The 15,128-nt window shown below is 45.1% G+C and overlaps 1 pseudogene; it reads right to left on the minus strand.

Annotated features, from left to right (window-relative positions):
- Nucleotides 1-543: 543 nt before the first annotated feature.
- On the minus strand, nt 544-13,050 carry LOC137208454 (developmental pluripotency-associated protein 4-like; annotated as a pseudogene).
- Nucleotides 13,051-15,128: the final 2,078 nt, after the last annotated feature.

The following is a 15,128-nucleotide window of genomic DNA, read 5'->3' on the forward strand; positions in this document are numbered from 1 at the left end:
AAATATTCATTAAATCGACTAATTAACAGGAAGTTTGCTCAAAGGCAGGAAGGTGATAACGGGTTGGATGGCACTTAGGGGCCCTGCCTTTACTCCTGTGTCCCCGCTGCCTCCCTTCGTCCTTCACTTAGCTTTCTCTGCTTGGCTAAGTCAACACCTGGTCATCCTTAGAGGCTGCCTGAGAATGTCAGCTCCTGTAATGGAGCCTTCCACAGATTTCCTCTGCAGAATGAAAACTGCCCTCTTCTGGGTTTGCCCAGCATGAGTACACGCCGTGGTCTGCTTCATGAACCACACTGTAGTAGCGATTTGTTTGTGTGTTCATGGCCCCCGTTCCAGGCTCTCGTGTCTCATTCATCTCCATTCCTACAGTGTCCAGCACAGGGCCCTCCCAGGGAGGGCTAGTAATGGGTTTGAGTGAATAAATCCTAATGTCCATTCATCAAATACTAATTGTACACAGTGGTCCCCTCCAGCAGACTCGGGACTCTGTTGCTGAGAGATTTCCCAATTCAACTGCCACCTTTTCATTTTGTAGGTCAGTTAGAGCTCACATTTGGGCAATGCCTCCCAGCACCTTGGCTGGGTGCCTGGCACGGCCCCCTGATGCTGCCACTCCATCGGGGAGACTGGAACAGAACTGGAGCTCTCAGGGGCCTTGGCATCACCAGTTATTAGGTACAGAGAAGCTCTCCTGATCCCTAATTTGAGAGCGTTGAGTTGAAGAACTGACATGACCACATAAATGCGATTCTGTAGCATAGAGAAAGGCCCACTCACAGGGCCTTCAACATCCTCATCCAGAACTTGTGTCACTTTTCTCTCAAGTACGAGCAATCCTCATGAAGAAGACAGGCTGTTGCTGGCCTGACCTGAGGCCTTTTAGAGAGTCTGGGGTGCTTCCATTTTTAGAGACTCTTGGGATATTAAAAAATGGTGAAATGCCAAGTATTTCCATGCTAAGAGGTAGGTGCTTTTAACCCACAGAATGGCAATGTGATTGTGCTACTACCAAGGATTTATTTTTAAAAACAATTACATTGGGCTTCCCTGGTGGCGCAGTGGTTAGGAATCCGCCTGCCAATGCCGGGGACACGAGTTCGAGCCCTGGTCCGGGAGGATCCCACATGCCGCAGAGCAACTAAGCCCGCGAGCCACAACTACTGAGCCCACGTACCACAACTACTGAAGCCCATGCGCCTAGAGCCTGTGCTCCACAACAAGAGAAGCCACCACAATGAGAAGCCCGCCCACCACAACCAGGAGTGGCCCCCGCTTGCCGCAACTAGAGAGAGCCCGCGTGCAGCAGGGAAGACCCAACACAGCAATAAATAAAATTAAATAAATATTAAAAAAATAAAAACAATTACATCATAGTATAGTAGTGAAGCATAGGGACCCTGGAGCTCAGATAGCCTGAGTTCAAATCCTGGCACTTATTAGCCAGGTTACCTCATCAGCTGTGTGACTTTGGGCATGTTATTTGGTCTTCCTATACCTCAGTTTCTAGTCTATAAAAGGGACGTAGTATTAACTCCTTTTCGGGTTTTTGTGAGGATTAAATGTAAGTTTTATACAAATACCTAGACTCTTTGTATGCTTTCTATACATGTCAGTCATTATTATTATTATTATTATTACCTTATTGCACTCCATGCAGTGTCATCTAGTAAGAGGATGCTAATTTAAAGTTTCATCTTGAATATTATTTTCTTTCACTCTTCTCAGGGGATCTCACTGACTGTATATATAATTTCTCTTGCAGGTCATTTCAAAATTCTAAGTTTGAGGACCTTTGTGAACACAGGCCTGGGCTAGCTGGTCTCTTGATGCCCCTTGTGAAATGGGATGCCTGCCCCTACTTCTGAGAGTGGTACCCCACTTAAAACCTTCCCTCCCCGTCCCCAGTGGCACACACCCAGTCTCAGGACTAGGGCTGTCGCTGGGCTTCCGCAATGACAATACAGTGACAGAGGGTGGGGTGGTGGAGCAACTTCCAAAAAAAGACACAGACGCATAGGTCTTCGGATTCAATTAACCAATTGAGTGTCAGACCACAAGGGTGTGGTTCTTCAAACAGCAGATGCTGTTCTCTCCCTGGCTCAAGTTAAAGTGATCGTTTTCCCAGTTGGCACGGAACAAGTTCTACACTACCAATAAGCTGGCTGGCACAACGCAGAGAGCCCCGGTGCCAGTACTGGCAGTACCCACGGAAGGCTGTGCTGATCCCCTTCCCTAATTATAGCTGCCACTGTCACGATCCAACTTGCGGGTGATGTGCAGTCACTACCTGCATGCCATATAGGATTGAATGTCACCTAACACCTTCTTGCTGCTACCCTAGCAAGAGGCTGGTATGTAGGAGGAGTGGCATCCACGAAGCATGGAAGCTGAGTGAGTGGGGGCCTGGACACAGGCAGGGTGCCCTGACCTCTGAGGTCACACTGAGCTATGTGGTGACCTTGGCCCCTAACCCACCACTGTCAGGGCTCAAATGCTGGCACCAAAGCCCTGTGTTTAGATGCCTGCTCTGCATCCTTCTGAATCCTGGCCATGTTTCAGCACCACCAATGATCTCTTGCCTAGCAGCAGTGAGGTGGCAGTCACCACGCAGAGGTGAGGGGCGGCTGCTCTGTGCTCCCAGGCCGGTGCTGCCAGGGAGAGTGACTACAGAATCCCTGCCACTCTCCCCGCAGCAGCAGGGGAAGTGGCACCTTGGGAGCCTGAAGGCACGAGGTGCAAATGAGGGGAAGGAGTTTATCTCCAGCTAAACGTTCCAAATCATTCTGATGGCTGTGAGCAGACTTTTTACCAAAGCCTTCTGGGATGCTGGCTTGCAGCATTAGCTGCTAGGAGGAGTGGGCACCTGGTGGGGTTTGGGCGAGGGATGCCCATGGACTGAGTTATTTCTAGGGCAATTATTTTCCTGGTTTCTCTTCCCGCAGGAAAAATTACCCACATCAGTAGCACGTTTGCAGGCCCTGTATTTCTAATGTGCTTTGCCTGGAGCCGGCACTGGGCACTAGCCACCACCTGGGGAGGAGTGAAGGGTGGACGGAGGGGTGAATGCATTCAACTCCCTGGGCCTGCAGGAGGGGTGCTTGGCCTTGAAATTTTAAAATTCCTACCTCTGAAGTACAACATTTAAAATATTTATTCTGAATATTGAGAAAGACTTCAGTAAAAAAAAAGAATATTTTTTTCCTCTAGCACTTTCACTCTGTCCCCAATGAAGAGAAATTCTCTAAAGAAACAGTTTCCAAAAGAAATAGAAACCGATTCACAGATACAGAGAACTAGTGGTTACCAGTGGGGAGAGGGAAGTGGGGAGGGGCAAGATAGGGGTATGGGATTAAGACAGTGGTCCTCGATCTTTTTGGCACCAGGGACTGGTTTCATGGAAGAAAATTTTTCCACGGATGGTTGAGGGGGGATGGTTTTGGGATGATTCATGGGCATTACGTTTATTGTGCACTTTATTTCTATTATTATTACACTGTAATATATAATGAAATAATTATACAACTCTCCGTCATGCAGAATCAGTGGGAGCCCTGAGCTTGTTTTCCTGCAACTAGATGGTCCCATCTGGGGGTGATGGGAGACAATGACACCTGAAGTGTGTTGCTTATGTCCAGTCTGCTCCGTAAGATACGGCTTAATGGTCACTTGCCACTCACAGATAGGGTTTTGATATGTCTGCAAGCAACTGATTTATTATGGTCTCTGTGCAGTCAAATCTCTCTGCTAATGATAATCTGTATTTGCAGCCACTGCCCAGGGCTAGCATCACTGCCTCAGCTCAACCTCAGATCATCAGGCATTAGATTCTTTTTTTTTTTTTTTTTTTTTTTTGCGGTACGCGGGCCTCTCACTGTTGTGGCCTCTCCCGTTGCGGAGCAACAGGCTCCGGACGCGCAGGCTCAGTGGCCATGGCTCACGGGCCCAGCCGCTCCGCAGCATGTGGGATCCTCCCGGACCGGGGCATGAACCCGTGTCCCCTGCATCGGCAGGTGGACTCTCAACCACTGCGCCACCAGGGAAGCCCGAATTCTTATAAGGAGTGTACAACCTAGATCCCTCACATGTGCAGTTCACAGTAGGGTTCGTGCTCCTATGAGAATCTAATGCGGCCGCTGATCTGACAGGAGGCGGAGTTCAGGCAGTAATGTGAGCGATGGGGAGCGGCTGTAAATACAGATGACGCTTCGCTTGCTCACCCGCCACTCACATCCTGCTGTGCGGCCCAGTTCCTAACAGGCCACGGACCGCTGCTGGTCTGTGGTCCAGGGGTTGGGGAACCCTGGATTAAGAGATACAAACACTATGTACACAATAATAAGCAACAAGGATATACTGAACAGCACAGGGAAGTATAGCCATTATTTTGTAATAACTTTAAATGGAGTATAATCTATAAAAATATTGAATCACTATGTTGTGTACTTGAAACTAATATAATACTGTAAACCAACTATACTTAAAAAAATGGTTCTAAACTATGCTTTGTTTTAAATCAAAGGAATTTTTTTCTTTCATGTGAAATCTTATGCTACACTCAGTATATAAAACTGGAACAACAACCCTCCCTGCTGATACCTAGAGGTGGTACCAACTCTTTTTTCGCCAGGAACCTTGGGAGCAGCCCCACAGATTTCCAGCATCCTTGGTGCTACTAAACCTCTTGGTTTGATTTTACAGTCATCTGCCTCACGCTCAAAGTTCCCAATTTGACCTCTTATATTTGCAAGGGGGGTGCTTTAGGAGTCTTTAGGGACAACTGGGTATTGTCAGTGAGCCTTTGATGTGGAAGCCTCAGGGCCTGGGTATTTCATCCTACATGATTCAGGTGCATAGATATGAGCGCACAGAAATCTGAGGTTCCTTTTCTCATATGATTTGTATTGGTCAGTGCTTGGCAAAGATTTGTAATTTGTGGAATCACTTGTCATTCGATAAGTACGAATTGCACTCTGCTGTGTGGACAGTGTCCCTCATCTATCTCATGGATTTTAGTCTCAAGTGGTAAGATGACAGTAGGACACAAGCAAACAAATGATTATTTCTGCTAGTGATAAGTGTTATGAAGAAAACAAAGCTCATGGGAAAATAAAGGTTCATGGGATAGAGAGAGAATGACTGGACAGATGGAGGGGGGGTGGGGGCTGGCGGTAGTTCTTTAGACTGGGAGCTCCAGAAAGGCCTCAACAAGGAGTGACCTGGATGCCAGAAGCTACCCAGCCAGGAGAAAACCTAGGGGAGAGTATGTGCGGCAGTGAGAATAGCAGATGCTTCGTCCGTGAGGAGGGCGGAAAGCTGGCCCACGTGACAGAGACCTCAGTGACCAGGGAAACCAGATTTGGGGCCTGATCAGAGAGGTCAGGGCTGGGCGTTTGGGTCTTATTTTAAGAGTCATGGGATTGTGGTGGAGGATTTTAAGGTTTTCTCCCACTTGAGTCTTTTTCGCTTCTTCCAGTGTTTGAATTGCAATTCATAACCAGAAGATGAGCAGGTTTATCTGTTAATAATGCTACCTTAACAACAACCCACACCTACGAGTGCCCCAAACTGAAAAAATGAATGGGGTCTCAAAGGAACCAGAAATACTAATTCATATAACAAATACTATTTTCTTTCTATTGCTACAGACTCTATACTTACAGCTGTGTGATCTTAGCCAAGTCACTTAACCTCCCCGTGCCTAATTTTTCTCATCTGTAAAAAGGGGGTAATAGTATATCCCTTATAATGTTTCAAAGATAAAATACTTGTAAATGCTTAGAACACATGGTTAACAATAGGTTTGCTATTATTATATATGCAAAAGCACAATTAACTGACATTTGTTTATTTCACACATATTTCTTGAGAACCTACAATGTGCTGAGTGAGTGCTATACTAGGTGCTGAGGATACAGTTGTGAACAAAGCAGGTTCAGTCCCTGCCTTGCACCTGGCTTCCTGCTCTTTACTCAGTAAAAGGAGGCATGGGATTCCTGAGGAGGGACCCACCACCTTTGGCCAATGCATGTGGAAGTGGTGAGGGAAGGTGCCCTCACCTTCCCTCACCCAGGTTAGGGTTTGTTAGCCCAGGAGCCACTGGGGGTCCAACCCCGTTTCCATGCCCTGGAAACCCCCTGAACTCTGCAGATAATGTTCAACTATGAAGAGAGTTCCCTCTTAGGAATCTGATGCGGTGAGTGTAGCACTTGCTGGGTTCTCGGTCCCTGCAGCCATATAGCTGATAACATGCTATCACTGAGCCCTAATCCCCAGTCCTGAGACTTCATCTCTTCTCAGCTCCAGTCCTCGCGCCTGCTTGAATCGGTACCCCCAAAGGATTCGCCTGCATCTCTTTTCCCAACTTAAGAATGTCCACCAGGCACGTCCCAAGAGGACAGAATCAGGCACGCATGTTCAGTGAGCCAAGTTAGCTTCCCAAATAAGGGCACATGTTACTTGCACGTTCCTATCAGTCTAGATTCAGACAAGTTATTGCGATTTAAAAAAAAAAATCACACAAGTTATTTGAAGCATAGTGTTAGAGCAGGAAGGGTCAGAGAGCTCACCCAGGGAACGGCATTTTAGAGATCTTTCTAAACTACAACCATTCACATGGTATTCCCCATCTAAAACACTTCCACACTTTGCGGAGCTTTCCAGGTGATCCGCACATCGTGGTGCCAGGCCTTCGTGATGTGGCTCCCATATGCTGCAGTGGCCTTGTCTCCTCCCTGTGTTTCCACCACAGTGTGCTGCTTCAAGTTCTCCCAGCATGCCCTGGCCTCTCTCCCTGCACCCTCTGCCAACCCCTACCCAGATTTACCCATGGATACCTCTCAGCTTTTAGGACTCACTTGGGCGTCACCTCCCCCAGGAAGCCTCCCACTCTCGCTCAACACTGGATTGTATGCCTTGGGCTCCGCTGGGCTACAGCACTCCCACACTGGCCCACCTGGGCCGTTTCCTTGTATGCCTCTCTCGGTAGACCCGGGCCTCCTAGAGGGTAGGGCCCACCTTTTTATCTGTATAGCTTCCCTGAACTTAATAAATGGCTTTTAAATGAATAAATGAATGAAATAACTTTTCCCTACGGTCCTATTGAAAATCTCTAAGCACATTCATGTTTATCATTTCGTAGGGGTCAGTTTTTGGGTCAGGTAAAAATACAGTCATTATACCTATAAAAGTCCTTGGAACACTGGGATTTTTTTTCCCTGTGATATAGCTTTTGTATTGTCAGATAGCTATTGATTTTTTTTTTTTAATGCACACTGGGAAGAGTACATTATGATTACAGCTGTTTAGAATGTCTGCTAGGGTGTTTGGATTCGGGCTTGAAGAACCACAAGTAGTATCAGAAATCCCTTGTAATTGGGTAAATGTAACAGCTATAATTGATTTCAGCTACATATAACAGAAGGCACCTTATACAGATATTTATTCCTTAAACTGCCCTAGAGGTATTTATTTATTCCTCTCTCATATAAAAGAGGCCTGGAAGTTGGCTGGCATCTTCCAACTCCTAGCAGTGAAACCATGGGTAATTAATACCTTCTAAACCCAATATTATTTTTAATTTACAGAGATTAAATTAAAAATAATATTAAATTAAAAATATGTAAATTAAAAATAATATTATCGGACGTCCCTGGTGGCACAGTGGCTAAGAATCCGCCTGCCAGTGCAGGGCACACGAGTTTGAGTGCTGCTCCAGGAAGATCCCACATGCCACGAAGCAACTGAGCCTGAGAGCCACAACTACTGAAGCCCGCGCGCCTAGAGCCCGTGCTCCACAACAAGAGAAGCCACCGCAATGAGAAGCCCACGCACCGCAATGAAGAGTAGCCCTCGCTCGCTGCAACTAGAGAAAGCCCACGTGCAGCAATGAAGACCCAACACAGCCAAAAATAAATAGATAAAATAAATAAATAAATTAAAAAATAATATTATCTGTAAATTAAAATTAATATTATCATAGGGCTTTTGTGAAGCTCTCGTGTGATGAACCCTGGCCCAGCACAAAGTAAATATTCAATAAATGTTAGGAAAAAAGAAATCTATTATTTCGGCTAGCTGTTTGCTCTATCAGTGCCTCTTCAGATTTGCTGCTTTTTAGAATTGATAAACTTCCAGAGCTATGCATAATTTCAGACATTAGCTGCAAGCATCCCTGTGCCACCACTTACTGTAAACGTTTTAAACATTGCGGTGAGCGCTGACACAGCAATATTCTCTTGTCCTCAGAGACTGCTGTAGAGGGAGTGCTTCTCGTGGAGAAATAAGTCTATTGCAGGAGCCAGAATGCCGCCCAGCTGCCTTCAGGCCAAATTCCCAGAAATGTGCTTCTTATAAATTTAGGTAGTAAAGAAAAAAATTGAAAGTGAATCATGCAGAAGAAGAAAATCATGCTTTCTGACTTTAACCTACTTGGAGTTCAGAAAGTTAACTAACAATTTGCATGCAATGAATATAGTCCCCTAAACACAATAGCTGATGAATTATTTTATACACACATTTTAAATACAACGTATTATTTAGTTATGATTGGGAAGCAGTCTTAAACATTTTTTTAAGCAGCTGAAATATACACAACAGTTACAAGTGGAAATACTATTGCAAAGGGCCCTGCATTTTTAGCCCAGAACTGAACCACAGAAGTCTCAGGTTACTTAGAAAAATACAAAACAACAGTTTCCAAGTTAAGAATTATGTGTTTTCAGGAGGGAAGAAGGGAATAACAGCTTTGGCTTAAAATGCTCAACCGTTCAAAGTCATCACACTTACAATTAGAAGAGAGCAGCTCCTAAGGTGGTCTGTATCCGAAGAGGGAAATCCAGCCTGGAAACAAATTATCGCTGATTCCTCACTAGACATCTTCACAATGCTCAGCTGAAGACACTCCCATGAGAAGCTGTTGAGGCCGCTTCTATCACTTCAGAAGGGCAAACATTTGGTAATACGAAAGATGTTTTCATCTTCTTAACTGGAATGAATGGTAACTAATGAAATGTTTTCCCCTTTTTATACGTAAGTGTCTCTGTATCCCAACCCAAAGCAGACATGTTTGTGTATCATCTGCAACCCACCAGTCCAGAGCCCTGGAAGCAGGAAGGGTGGAGGGTGTAGAGTAACCTTTCCACCACGACTACAATCACCGATGTGCCCTTTTTCCTGGTATCCTAGTCTCACTCGAGGCTTTTCATTAACACATCATCCCTCTGAACACATGGGGCACAACGTACTGGAAAACTGCAGGCAGGGGGCAAGAAGGAGGCGCTCACTCTCCCTGGTTTCTCAGGAACCCAGGCTTATCCAGCATGAAATTACAAGTGTACCCTGTCATCTGTGTCTGCAGGGAGACTTCTCCCGTGGACCACACCCCACCGGACACCCTAAGTCTCTTGTGGCGATTCTGTTGCCTCCATCATCCTGGCCTTGGCTGCAGTTCTGGTCCAGGAGGCCAGCATAGCCTTGGGGCTGAAGTTGTTACTACAACGGTATTAGCTCCCTCAGTGAGAGCGGGAGATTCTTCTAGTGCAGGCTCCCCTCCTCAGGCCAGAGGATCAGTCCCCTCAGAGCACATCTTTTTCTTAGATCTTTCTAGATACGTTTCCCCTTAGTCCACCTTTGATCTTCTTTATGAATTTCTGGATCTTGGCCTCCTTTGCTGTGATAGGAATATTCTTTTGATTTGGGGAAGCGCATTCAGAGAGTTGCTTATAATGCGTCCGACCTCTGCTCAGCTGTCACTGATGCCAGGCCCACACCAGGTGTCGGGGAAGCAGGCTGACTGGTGGCAGTTTAGAGGGTAATGGAGGACGAGGTATCTTCTTCGGAGGTTTTAGGCTCTCGTTGCATGTAGCATTCTATTGTGCACAGCAGCCTTGTCATCCTTCACAGATGATTCTCATTTGGTCCCCTTCGAGGAGGGAGGAGGTGCTTGGTGAACCTGAGGCACTGGCTTGCTTGAAGCTAGGTGTTTCTCTCCAGCTTTTGCTGACAACAGGTTTGAATTTGAGAGTCACGTATTCTTCCCCCAACTTCTCTATGGAGTTTCACTCCTTGCCTTTTGCGTTCTCCATCGTCTGAAAAAGAGTTGAGGTTGATAAAAAGAAAATTCTTCTGACTTCTGGCTCAAGGTTGTTTTTCCAAAAGTCTCCTTCCACTCCCTGCCACTCAAAGGCATTCCCAAACCCACCATTCTTAAAAATGTTTATTTAACATGGACTTGTTAGAAATGCAGTAAATCAGACGTTTTACTCTAGGTAGAACCATTTTTTAATCCTTAGAGTGCTAAAGTGATGACGAAAAGAACAGCTGGACAGGTGCGAGAACCCCAAAGGGAGTTGAATTTTGGGGGAAATCGGCTTAAATGGATGTTCCTCTTTCACCTGAAGTGCTTTACAAAGTGCTAAGAACAGCTGACTCACATTTTTACTGATTGAATCTTGCTGGGATAAGAGTATGAATTCAAGTTTGAATTTAGTACTTCTGTTATTTTGAAAAACTGGACTTATGTCCCATTCTCTCTCCTGTTTTGTGGCTCAGACTCTACCAATGAGGATACATCTAGCAAAGAACATGGTTTATGAAGCCATCCAGACCTGGATTCAGATCCTGGCTTCACCATTTCCTAGCAGTGTGATCCTGGACAAGTCACTTAACATCTTTTAGATTTCCTTATTTATACATGGGGATTGTAGTAAGCATTAAAAGGAATAAAAACATAAGGTCTGTTAAAGTAAGCACTCAGTTTATTAGTTTTATTTTGTGCTAAAAATGCACACTGCATCTGTGAGTTCCTCTTTCCCAGGGATCTCCACCTGGGACATGTTTACAAGCCAGGGATGAATGGGTGGGCACGTGAGTTAGGTATGACGAGTTAAGTTCAGCTGTAAAAATTGGATAAACAATATTGTCTTAAACGTGGTAGAAGTTCATTTCTCTCTCACTTTAAAGTCAGAACATAGGCTCTGCTCTACGAAATCCCCAGGAAATGGGCTCCTAGACTATGGTGTAGCCTCCATTTCCAAGGTCACCTCATGGTATGAGGTCGTGGCAGTAATACCAGACATCTGGTTTTCATTCCAGCCGCTAGGAAGAAGGAGGTTGAGATGGGAAAAGGGTGATGCCAGCTCTTTCTTCAAGAAGGTTTCTGGGGACTTCCCTGGTGGCGCAGTGGATAAGACTCCATGCTCCCAATGCAGGAGGCCCGGGTTTGATCCCTGGTAAGGGAACTAGATCCCACATGCACACCACAACTAAGAGTTCACATGCCGCAACTAAGGAGCCAGCAAGCTGCAACTAAGGAGCCCACCTGCTGCAACTAAGACTCAGCACAACTGAATAAATAAATAAATATATATTAAAAAAAAAAAGAAGGTTCCTGGAAGGTGCTGCATGAATTTATGTTTACATTTCATTGACTAAAAAGTAGTTTCACGGCTTCACCTAGCTGCAAGGGAAAATGCAGTGTTTATTCTGGGTAGCCACATGTCCAGCTAAACCTGCCATCTCTATGGAAGTGTGGGGGAATGGACATGGTACCAGTTATTCTCTGGACAGAGAGCCACTCTCAGGGGCAGCCAGAGCGGGGACAGTCTTGGGAGTCTGTTGGAGCTTGATGGTGCAAGGGAAAATAATTATTAAAAGTAGTTGGTGCTACTAAGATCAAAGGCAAATCCAATTCATCAAGAAAATATCATCTGGAACTGCTCTGTCCAACGAGGTAGCCACTAGCCATATGTGACTATTGAACATTTGAGATGCGGTTAATCCAAATTGAGATGTGCTATAATATACACCCTGGACTTCTAAAATAGTATAAGAAAAGAATGTAAAAATATCTCTTTTTTTTTAACAGGGCCTACATGTTGAGGTGATATTTGTGTATTAGATTAAATATATTATTAAAATTACCTTCATCTGCTTAGTTTTACTTTTAAAATTTAAAGTTATATACGTGGCTTGCGTTATTTTTCGATTGGGAGCAAGGATCTGGAATGTCCCAAATCTTAGAGTCTGTCTCCTCAGGAAGGAGATTCTATATAGTACTGAGAGGGATTGTTTCCTGAATGATGAATTCTCTAACATGGGGTTGAGAGAGCAAGGTTTTGGTAACATACCAGGAAGTATCGTCCAAGCGAGGGCGTTCTGTGTTCCTTGCCCTTGACAGACCTGTCCTCACAGGGGATAGATCTTAATGTCACCAGCCCCTAAGAGCATTCAAGTGACCTCCACCTAACGCTGTGGTTCTAGTTCAGTGAACCACTATGATTCTATTTTCAGATGACGCTTAGAGTTTCTATGACTATTTCTACAAAGCGAGTAACTAGTTAGCCAAGTGATGTGCTTGCGGGGGTTGACATTTCTGAACTTCAACTTAAAGATTGGAAGGAAAATAATGATGAGGGAATGCATTTGCCAGTAGAGATGCTTTGTGTTTTTATTTCTCTCCCTGTCAAAGATTCCCAGTTAGCTGGGGCCATAGCTCTCAAAGTATGGTCTTTGGACCTGCAGCCTTGACATCACCTATGAACTTGTTAGGGATGTAAATTCTCTGGCCTCACCCCAGACCTAATGAATCAGAAACTGGGGGTATGGCCTAGCACTCGGTGCTTTAACAAGCCCTCCAGGTGATTCTGACGTTAGCTAAAGTTTGAGAACGATTAATTTAAAGCGATAGTTTTCTTGACAAATAGATCTTCATCCCCCTAAGATGCACCCTGTAGTTTTTTTTCTTTTTTTAAGGCTCATCCTGTTGAATGTAATATGTCATGAAAGGGAAAGTATGTAGGAATTGTTACCTTTAGGTTTGTAAATAAATGTGATACCACATTTCTTGCTGGTTTCTAAGTGAGTAAGATTTGGTAGGAAAAAGAGAGCTTTGAAAAAAATCTGAAAAATAGAATCATCTGGAGGCTGCTCTTTGGGGCTATGAGTCTCCGTAACTTACCTCTTCCAAACCTCACTGCTGAGCCCAGCTCCTTGGTTCTCTAGAATTCCTGTCCGGACGTGGTCACGGATGGAAGCAGCTGATCGGCCCATGCTCCACTTACTAGCGCTGGTGCTCGTCTGGTCTTCCTGTCTGCTCACCGTCTCTGCTCACCGTCTCTTGCCCCCTGCATCCCGACTTCCATCTCTGAGTGGCGTTCTTTATCTTCCCAGACAGCTGTCCTCACTTCCCCACTTTTAATCATTGTGAGCAGTTTTACCTGTCAGGCTTTTCCCCACTCCGAGTCCCGTAATAAGTCTGTGCTGGACTCTACAGGTATCCGACCCCATTCTTCTTCCCACGCACAGATTCTGTGGTTCCACTCTTGAAATCTGAGGCGTAATGACAGTTTCAGCCAGCGGCACTGAGAACGTGTGGCCCCTTCTGTCACTGAACTCTTGGGAACCTGCAAAGAGCCCAGGCACACAGGTCAACCTGTTCCTTTGCTGAGCAGCAGCCCCTCAACTCCACCCCAGGGGACTGACCTCTGCCCCAGGAACTCTGAGTACCCTTGGTGTCCCTTGAACCGCTGATGGAAAATCGTGGCTCAGATGCAGGCCCTCCCGTCAGCAGATCTTCTTGCCCCGCAGGGCAGGGATTAGGTGGGGTAGGGCTGGTGTATTACTGGATCTGACAACGGATGCTTTGTCCTTTCCAGCTCCTGCACAGGCAGGCATCAGACAATGTGTATGGAGTTTTAGAGTTTATAAGACACCTCCAGACGTCATCATTTACAAAGCATTCCACGTCTTTGAGAGGGGAGCAAAGAGTTAATCATCCTCACGTTTTACAGTTGAGATAACAGTACTGGGAGATTGCCATCTTTCCCTGAGTGGCTCAAACAAGGAAAGGCAAAGTTGGGTTTGTAGCCAGGTTTTATTTCAGCTTGACATTTTGTTTACGGACTCCTCCTTGCTATGGGTATAAAATCCCACACTAAAACCCACAAGGAACAATTTTTTTTTAACATCTTTATTGGAGTATAATTGCTTTACAGTGGTGTGTTAGTTTCTGCTTTATAACGAAGTGAATCAGCTATACATATACATATATCCCCATATCTCCTCCCCTCTTGCGTCTCCCTCCCACCCTCCCTATCCCACCCCTCCAGGTGGTCACAAAGCACCGAGCTGATCTCCCTGTGCTATGCGGCTGCTTCCCACTAGCTATCTATTTTACGTTTGGTAGTGCATATATGTCCATGCCACTCTCTCACTTTGTCCCAGCTTACCCTTCCCCCTCCCCGTGTCCTCAAGTCCATTCTCTATGTCTGCGTCTTTATTCCTGTCCTGTCCCTAGGTTCGTCAGAACCAGGTTTTTTTTTTTTTTTTTAGATTTCAAGGAACAATCTTAATGGCTTTGTTCAGTGAAGATTTAACACAATGCATGCATTTATGGAAATCACACTTGCGTTCAGTTTACAAGTGGCTGTCACATCCATTACTTTATCTGGTCTCTATAATGACTTATGTAGAGGATTTCATTATTTTTGTTTTACAGATGAGAAAAAACTCAGACTCAAGGAGGATGGGTAAATTGCTCAAGGTTACACGGTGACTGAGTGTCATCCAGTTCTTTTCACAGCAGATCCTTTGTTCACTATGTTCAGTTAACTCCTCTTTGGTATAAATTCTAAACTGCCAAGAAAGGAGATGAATGCAGTAAGGCAGGGGTTCCCAAACCATTTCTGTCTAGAAATATAGATCTTGGCATTCTTCCTCCCCTTCCATGAACTCTCTGAGGTGTTAAGAGTGGGAGCAAATGCCCCAGGTGATGTTCCTGATTGGCTGAGGCTGGAAAACACTGCATCATGGAAAGATGCATGCAGAGTACTGCAGTTTATTTCCTCTAAAGGCCTCAATTTTTGTTGTTGTTATTTCCTTTTGATGGATGTTTTGGGTGGGCCTTTGAGAAGGAGGTCATTGAGAAAACTTGACCACTACATCTTTTCCTTTATTCTTTATGTACACTTTTCTATCCATCTGAGGTTTGGCTTCCCTGGACAGCAACAGGGACTGTAATTAAATTTCATCTGGTAAAACATTGACCTGGTTGGCATAAGTTTAGATTCCAGTTTCATCCTCTAAGGGATAGTTTTCTCTTCTATCTTGCAAATTCTGTGTAATTCTAA

This window comes from Pseudorca crassidens, chromosome 16 (genome assembly GCF_039906515.1).
Source record: "Pseudorca crassidens isolate mPseCra1 chromosome 16, mPseCra1.hap1, whole genome shotgun sequence".
NCBI lineage: Eukaryota > Metazoa > Chordata > Mammalia > Artiodactyla > Delphinidae > Pseudorca > Pseudorca crassidens.